This window comes from Primulina tabacum, chromosome 3 (assembly GCF_025594145.1).
Source record: "Primulina tabacum isolate GXHZ01 chromosome 3, ASM2559414v2, whole genome shotgun sequence".
In the NCBI taxonomy this organism is placed as follows: Eukaryota; Viridiplantae; Streptophyta; class Magnoliopsida; order Lamiales; family Gesneriaceae; genus Primulina; species Primulina tabacum.
Genome location: NC_134552.1, coordinates 27359236 through 27368423, shown reverse-complemented (window position 1 = coordinate 27368423; position 9188 = coordinate 27359236). Strand labels below are relative to the sequence as shown.

The following is a 9188-nucleotide window of genomic DNA, read 5'->3' as shown; positions in this document are numbered from 1 at the left end:
GTTTTTATGTGTGGAAAATATATAACGAACAAATCAAGTGGGACCTGTTAACAATCCCAAAACATGTAGTCGATAATGAAAATGTTTTTATGTGTGGCAAATAATGTATGTGACAAGCAGTCTCTTTGGGGCAACAACACAATACATTAACCACAAAGATCTAAATAGCACCAACAAATTGAAAGGTAAAGCAAATGTACTAAGCGACCATAAAGGAGTCCAGAAAAATTCTTACTTGAAAGTTAGGTGATAATGTCCTCTGAACAAACAAGTCCCACTGATTTTGGTCCATAAATTCAGGCTTCAAAAGATTGAGATCTCGTGAAGCCAGTCGACTTGTATTAGCTTCTCGTACAAGTATTTGCAATTTGGATTTCCTATCACGCCACAATTTAGCCAACTTTCGAAAAATTGATTTCTTTTCACAATCCTCAACTTTGTAAGTCAAGTGTACATTAAAAAACAAGAAAATATCTCTACATTTTGTTATGAAAATGGAAATGAAAAATTAAGTAACTAAATATATTATCTGAAGACAGCTCCACATCCTATCCTTCACTTCTTCGCTTATGTCATTCCATCCATCTAATGTATAAGGCACAAATTCTTTTATCATGCAACCTAGGAAAGAAGCGTACTTCACTGAATTATCTCCAACCGGCTGTCCAAACTCATTATGCTCCAGCTCTTTACACTTGTCTTGGCCACTAACCATTTTCAACTTTGATGCTCCCCGTCCTTTTTTTTTTATCTGTTTTCTCATCATCAATTGGTTCTTTACCATGCAAATCATGTGATGAATTAGCTGAATTGTTAGAATCCATTCTTGATAACCTATTAGATATATTTTCCTGTAAAATGGAAAAAACGATACATTGAAATATACTAGTGTGCTTTAGTAAAATAAAACAAGATTTAATGTCTCACCTGAATTTCATCTACATATCCTTTGCTACATTTTTTGACCATTTTTCTCATTTTTTGAATTTTACTTAATGACCTGATAAACATGTAATATGACATGATGCATCACTGAAAATAAACAAGCAAACAAATATATTTAAACACTAAATAAATAATTACATAACTTTAGAAAAACAAGTATCGATCAAAACAAATAAGTATAAAATCTATTGCTGAAAATTTCAGTCATGTCTCAGTCACATCGATTCCCTAACACTCATTCCTTGAGTACGGTTCTTTCTCTGTAATGTTAAACTCAAGTAGGGACACATCAAGAGGTGTTGATGACATATAAGCATCTTCTTCAAGCACATTCATGTTATGAATACCCGAGGCGGCGCTTTTAGCAACACATAACAATATTTTTCATCATTGTCCTTGGAATAAAATATTTGATTTGCTTGTGATACTAAAATGAAAGGATCACTTCCAAAAGTTTTTAGTCCTTGGTGTAAGTTGACCAGTGTAAAACCATCTTCAATTTTGATACCAGTTCCAGGATTGACCCAATCACACCTAAAAATAGGCACTTTGAAAGAATAGTAGTCTAGCAAAACAATATCTCATATAACCCCATAGTATGAGTCTTCCTACTGTATGTGAATTGTCATTAGCATTAGATTGACAAACTGTATCAGCTTCAATTGAAACACCATTATCTTGTGTCGACCTTCCAACATCAATTGTGTGGAACCGATGTCCATTTACAATATATCCCGTATAAGATGTAACAAGGGCCGATCCTAACAATATTTGGGCCTGAGTCTAACTTTTAAAAATTGACCTCTGAATCATAATGTGTGTTCACATTTTTTTTAGTTCCATAGCATTTTTTCAAATTAAACCAATACGTTAAAGACAATATAAAAAACTAAATGAATAAAAATATCAACCATGTCCAAAATGATCACTAAAAACAACACGCCTAACAGTTTTAGAGCTAAAAATACTAATCAATTCTGTACAATCAAGTTGTTCAGTAATTTCTTTCTCAATTGATAACATAGCTAATCCATTCAATTTTTCTTGTGACATGGTTGATCGGAGAAAAGTTTTGATGAGCTTTAACTTTGAGAAACTTCGTTCTGCACTTGCTACTATGACCGGGACAGTCAACAAGATTTTATAAGCAATATGAGCATTTGGGAAACACCCATCTGTTCATTTTCTTCAAGAAATTCACTACATCAATGATCGATTTTGCTTCTCTTGGTAAAGAGTACCTCAAGAATGTCAACTCCGAAAATAGACCATCCCCATTAATATCAGAACAACCCTTATGAGTCAAAGAGTTTTCAAGATTCTTGCAAGACCTCAACAAGGTTTCATCGTCTGCACGTTGTAAACCTCTCTAGATTGAACAAAAAACCAAATGTTTCTTCATATTTTAGAAACTGTTCAAATCGAGCTTTCATAGAAGAACGAGCTTGATCGATTATAAAGAGAAAGTAGTTAATTCGAAAAGATTCTGCAGCTGACTGTGTCACTTCTTCACTGTTACTTTCACCAAATTGTTTCTTTTTTCGAATAACACGTTCTCTCAAAATACAGCTTCAATGCCCATCTCACATGCCATTTCTTTAGCTTCAACCATGGCCTTATCGTAACCATCTTCTCTAAATTCTTCAAGAAATAAAACAATTCCTTGTAAAAGTTTGATAGCAACATCAATATCCATATTTCAGATTGAAGAAATTTGCTCACAGTGTTGATAGCATGCAACAACTTGTACCAAATCACCACACCAAGCACGAATTCAAAATTCTCAAGTTCATATAACGCTAAGGACTCAGCTTCACTCTTTGTTTTGGGATCTTCACTATCATTTGCCAAGTCATACAAAGCATCTCTTATTTGTGCAATTTGCTTCTTTATAGGTTTAACACTCTCAACATGATTTTCCTACCGTGCTTGTGACAATGGCTTAACTGTCAAACCCTTCACGTGATCTTTGAAAATCTTTCACCGCTTGGTAGAAGAGGAGAATAATGTATAGATCCGTTGTATTACTCCAAAAAATGACATAGCCTTAGGACAACAATTCACCATATCACACAAAGCAAATTGAGACTATGACAACCACAAGGAGTATAAAAAGCTCTGGGATTCATTTCAAGTAACCTTTTTTGTACACCTTTATGCCTACATTTCATATTAGATCCATTATCATATCCTTGACCTCTAATATCATCAATATCAAGCTCAAGATTGACTAAAGCCTTTTTAAGATGCATAAAAAGCCCAAGTCCTGAAGTATCATCAACATCTAAAAATTGCACCCAATATTCTTCTACTTTTGTGAAACTTTTTGAATCATTTAAACATCGTATGACAATGGACATTTGCTCTTTGTGACTTATATCAGGAGTACAATCTAATATGATCGAAAAATATTTTGCTTGTCTTACCTTTGCAAGTATTGTTTTTCTTACCTCGCTTGCCAACATCTGTATCAACTCATTTTGAATTCTGCAACCAAGATATGTAGTATAAGTCTCATGGTCTTTAATCCGTCGGAGATGCTCTTTCATTACTGGATCAAACTCTGCAATCATTTCAATCATTTGTAGAAACAAACCATTGTTTTCAACATAAATTTTTTCACAACTTCCTCGAAATGCTAAATTATTTTTCGCCAATTATTGAACAACTGCGATTATCCTCTGTAACACTTGTTTCCAATGCTCTCTTTCTTTATTAATTTGTACTTGTACTCCTGAATCAATCACTTTATTTGTCTTCAATCTTCTTTTCAATTCAAGCTAATTCGTCATACACTCCATATGCTCCTTACTCGCTTCATGATTTGCAAGACATCGACTCAAATTATGCCAATCATTGTATCCTTCATTAGCTAACTGACCATATCCAGTCTTGGTTACTTGCTTCTTGAATAACTTACAGCAAAAACAAAAAATCTTGTTACAAGAAACCGAATATAATAGCCATCTTCTATCACTTTTCTCTCTGTTTGGCAAAATTCTCTTATAATGTGACACATTGAAATGCCTGTTAGCGTTATCTTTAGGGAACACCTTTATGACATCTCTATTCGGACCTCGTTCTACTAAAAAGTTTCTAACTTTTTGATCAATGTTGTCCCACTTTGCCGGATCATCAGACCAAGTTTCCTGATTCAAGTTCTCATATTGAACAAATTCTTCATCTTTCTCATGATCATTGAATACATCCACATCGACTGACTCAAAGACTTTTTTAGTATCATTCTCATTCTCATCCAATTCATTATCTTGTTCTCTGCTAATGGAATTATCAACCGTGTCTTCAAGATCTGCAACTATGTTTTTATTTGAAACAAAGTACTTGTTAATATCTCCGGCTTGACTTTGAATCATTTCTTCAATCTTTAGCTTTCTTTTTCTTTCTTGAGACCTAGACATGTACTTAGGAGGCATGATTAACCTAAAAATTCAAAAAAATAATTCAATGAACAATAGGAGTAGGTCTATGTTTAAAGACAGTAGTGAATATTTTTGTAAAATGAGTAAAATGAGTTTTCCCAAATCAGTTGAGGTAAAGCAATTGACTTTTACAAACGCAAGAGACAATTCTCGACAAAATAACAGTCGATTAAAAAAAAGTACCCAAGTGAAAACAATTCAGAAATGTAAGTTTAGCTTCCACCCCTTCTTGTTTAACCTAGCTGTCATTCTTCCACCCTATCCCAGTATCAAAATCATGTTTTTACACATGTATCCACCACAATCACCTACAAACTAGATTAGCAAAGTGCTTTGGTGATTGTCCTGCAGGTTAGCATCGTCCAAACAAAATGTGATGTTTCAATCTGAAGAGTTGAAAATGTAACAGTTTATAAGATATTAAATTTCTTCCATAAAAATAGTAAAATGTGTTATCACAAAGTAAAGAGGGTATTTATGAAGTATAACTAATTATTAGAGAGATTTCAAGTGAAAGGGCATTTGTAAAATTTGATTTGTTATGATTTGTCAAAATCGAAGTTCACGTAGAAAAGGAAAAGAAAGCTTTCCAAATCACTCTACTCTATGAGACATTATATAACAAAAAAATGGTTATATGCCAAATTTCCCAACTTTTGAAGGGGGAAACCATTAACACTCCCACAATACAACAATAAATTCTTTTAAGTCAAGAATGCGGTAAAAACTTATTTATTGGAATTTAGATTGCATGATATTCTCGTTATTTTGGTCAGAGGACTTATCAGTCAGGTATTTTTCTACATTTCTGAATTTCTTCGCTCCCATTCTCGCCCCTCCTTTAAGACACAAAATTAGGATTGGCTTTTTACCTCAAGAAATCATGGTAAATTTTGGATGCAAGGCTATCGTCTACACGCGTCAAACAAAACCCAGAAATCATGCGAAAGAAAACTCAACTTGTAAAGAAATTCCATTTAAATCATAAAACTACAAACCTAAATTCAATATATCAATAGAAATCAAATTATTCAAGTAGCAAGATTAGGGGAGAAAGCATTATTGTAGAACCCGATAAATCAGACTACGTATAAGTCATGCATAATTACTATTATTTAAATTAAAATTATTTTCATACATGCATGAGTGTTTGATTCATTTTAAAATTTTTTGAGTCATGATCATTTATTTTAAATCGCAGAAGTTTAGTTTTATCTTTTCAGTTAAATACGCGAGGACGGACTGGAGTTGGAGTATTGAAATAAAATTTAATAATAAGAAAATATTCCTAAATTTAATTTAAGCCAATGAGTAATTTATTTTAAGGTAAAAGAATGTTTAGGGATTTATTTAATTAATTGAAGTTAAGTAGTAAATAAGTTCTTTTATGTCCAATAATTAATTAAAAGCCTAAATTAAAATGTGTAACCAATGGGGATAAATTAATCTAGACCTATTTTATTTAAGAAATTGTAACTTAACATGTTAGTAATTTATTTTAAGACCTATCCATGCATGCAAGAAAATTGTTATCCTAAATTAAATTATTAATTCACTAAAATACATAATAAATGTTTAAAACTTTAAGGAGTTAAAAATTCATGAATTAAGCAATATTTTTCACCATTTTTGATAGCAAATTTCGGCCCCCTTGGAATCACATCCTCACGTGCTTGGCAACTTTCCATTTTTATCCTTTTCCTTATCCTTTCTTGGTATGATAATCCCTTCATTTTTAATCACCAATAATTATTAATTAAGCAATATCCTTACGTTCATTTTTATAAGAAGAATCGGCCATCACCCACCAAATCACCCATCAATCCATCATTATATCATATCATTTCCTTATCTCCGATAGCAACAAGGATAGAAAGATTGGATTGCCATTCAAACTCCCCATTTAATTGGGAACCTTCCCCTTCATTCCCTTAGCACTCCTTCACCCCCTCACATTCAAAAATATCAGTAGAAACAGCTGCTGAAATCGTGAGTCTTCACTAAGAGAAACAAGAAAGAAAGTAAGAAAGAAACTCCGTCTCCGCCGCGCCGTGTTCGTCATATTGATTTGTTTTTTTCGAAAACAAATTTCCGGGCATGTTTATATTGTTCTTTGCTCTACAATCAAGTCCTATAGGTATTTTAAAACATCACATGAACATGATTTTAATAGCAAAACCGAAGTATGACAGCAACATTTCATAAAATTCTGCACAGCCCCCTTCGATCCCCCTTCCTTGTGCTTCACGGTTTTGGTTTGTTTTGTGATTTTAGGAGGTTGGCTCGATTCCAGGCACTCAAGGCTGCATCTAAACATGATATAGAGTGTGTTAGGAAGACGTTGGTCCATCGGTTTAAGTCCATTCGCCACAGCAAAACGAAATGGACAGCAACTCTCCATAGTTGCAATTTTTGAGTCTCGATTTCCATGGTTTGTTGTCCAAGGTGAGGGTTCGGATAATAGTTGGTCTAAGGCCTATAACCATGGTTAGAACCCTTTCTTAGCATGTTTAGGACGTGACCAAGGTGTCCTTTCAAGGCTTGGTTCATGGTCCCATCGATTTTAAAAAAAACATGCAAGTTCCCCTCGGTTCCATTTTTCTGATTTTGTTGTGTGTGTTGGTTTCGATTTTTTGAGGGTGTTTGGGTGGATCTTGGTTGATTTCTAGCCCTTAGCCATGGTTCACACAATACCTCATGATGTCTAGATCAAGCCATGGTTGATCACATGGCCATTTGAATGACCAAGTCAACAAGTGAAGCAATACACCCCATGCGAAGCAGCATGGTTCTCGGGTGGGAACGTTGGATTGTCTTGGGTGTTTGCTTGGATTGTGGTTGGCCTAGGGCCCTTAGCCATGGTTCAAGTCACACCTTAGGATGTTGGGAAGAGGCTCTGGTTGGTGGTTCAAGCCCCAATGATCATTCGTCTCGTAAACGAACACAGCAAGCACAGCTGCTGCCATCGAGCATTTGGCAGCAACATGGCTTCGGTTCAGAGGTGGTGTTTGAGATCTTGGTCGGCGTTTAGCCTATGGCCTTGGACTGTACAATGCCTCAATGAGTTAGGAAGGTCATGTTTTTGGCCGTTTGTGATTCGGTTAAGTTTAGAGGTCGTACGAGAATTTACGGTGTAATGTGCCAAAGCGACTCTCAAAAGAGCGTTTCACGATTTGGGCCTCCATTCAAATTTTTCGTGTATCACAGCCCTAGGGTTATGTTTTCCAGTATTTTAGGTGTATTTTAATCATGGCTAAACGATAGTTCAATGTCGGTTCGGGTTGGTACGAAGCCATGGTTGAATACTAAGTTTACGGGCGTAGTTGTCTCGTTTTTTGGTTCAAATGTTAAGTTTTGTCAAGATAAGATTATTTACATGTTTCTCATGTTATAATTAGGCCGCAGCGAGCCTGGGAATGATCCAAATCATTCAGTAAAACGGGGTTATAATTATATTACGTGCATAAAATATAAAATATTTATTTTTGAGATATATGCTATATGACTTGTGGCCACCTTACGCTTATGGGATTGCTTCATCCGGTGACTTACGATCGGTTTACGATTATGTATGGGTACGGATATCCAGTCCAAAGGCCGTGATGATCTCTACCGCCCAGTATACTGTGGTTTAGTCTGATCAGACGTGCATGTTATGTTATGTTATAGGCCACTTGCGTAGAAACATTATCTCTACCAAAAATTACGATATGATATGTTATGACAGAGCTCTATCGAGCAAAGCTTTTACGTATGATTTTCAGATATGCACGTATTTATAATTATCCATGACGCGATTTTCATATTATGCTTTACGATACAATATTTTTATGTCACGCGAAATTTTATGATATATTTACTTGTTATTCACGATATATGCATGCTGATTCTTTAGACTCACTAGAATTGATTGTTGTAGGTACTGATGGGGTCGAGGCCGAGGGCGGGGACCAGTGAACGAGCTTGGGTCAGCAGTAGTAGGAACCCGAGGACCTCATGTTTCAGTTTATTCACTATTTTACATTCAAACTCAGTTTTAAGATGTTGAATGATTTTTAGTGATTGTTTTGAACACAACATTTACTTCCGCTGTTGCTTTTAAGTTAAACTTATTTTATCAAATTTTTTTATGAATGATGCATGTTATTTATTTAAAGAGAAAATTTTTAATAATTCCGCAAATTTACAAATACGAAATACGAGCCTCTACAATTATAATACAAATTATTATCATACATAACGTTAATACACTTACAAGGGTGAGCAATTGATGCTGGAGTCGAAGATGGAGAAGACGAAGGATAGATATCACCTTCGCCACTGTTTTTTCTTTCTCGTTAGTTTTGGGATAAGCAATTTTATCACCTTGGCCACTTTTCCTTTTATATATAATAATTTTTTTTAAAAATTTTTGGGCCCAAAAAAAAATGGGCCTGAGTCATTGGACTCTCCTGTCTCATAATAAGCACGGCCCTGGATGTAACATGCTTTCTTGGACCATGTGATAGCTATCGAATTCGGTCTGAAGAGTTAACATGATCATGTTTTGATAACCATTCAGCAAATGTTTCCATATGTTGCATTTGTAACAATGTTTCATTACTTAAGAAACGATGATCTGTTTATTTAAGCTCGTCAATGTGCATCCTAATTAAAATTATTGAATGAAGATGTTAGAATACACAAGATATGTAATAAATTAAGACTAACAGTATGAAACTAACTACACTCACTGTAAGTAAGGTTCAACTTCTGCAGTGTTGAACAACACATATCGATGTGCAGCTTGTAACACGTGATCCT

The 9188-nt window shown here is 34.6% G+C and overlaps 1 long non-coding RNA gene and 1 pseudogene across 1 annotated transcript; both read right to left on the bottom strand.

Annotated features, from left to right (window-relative positions):
* Positions 1–551: 551 nt before the first annotated feature.
* On the bottom strand, positions 552–991 carry LOC142539103 (uncharacterized). The gene is made up of 2 exons (XR_012818814.1): positions 928–991; positions 552–851 (listed from the first exon to the last, which is right to left on the bottom strand). It is a non-coding gene; the product is annotated as an uncharacterized LOC142539103 (long non-coding RNA).
* A 711-nt stretch (positions 992–1702) lies between these two features.
* LOC142538625 (uncharacterized) lies at positions 1703–8968 on the bottom strand (annotated as a pseudogene).
* Positions 8969–9188: the final 220 nt, after the last annotated feature.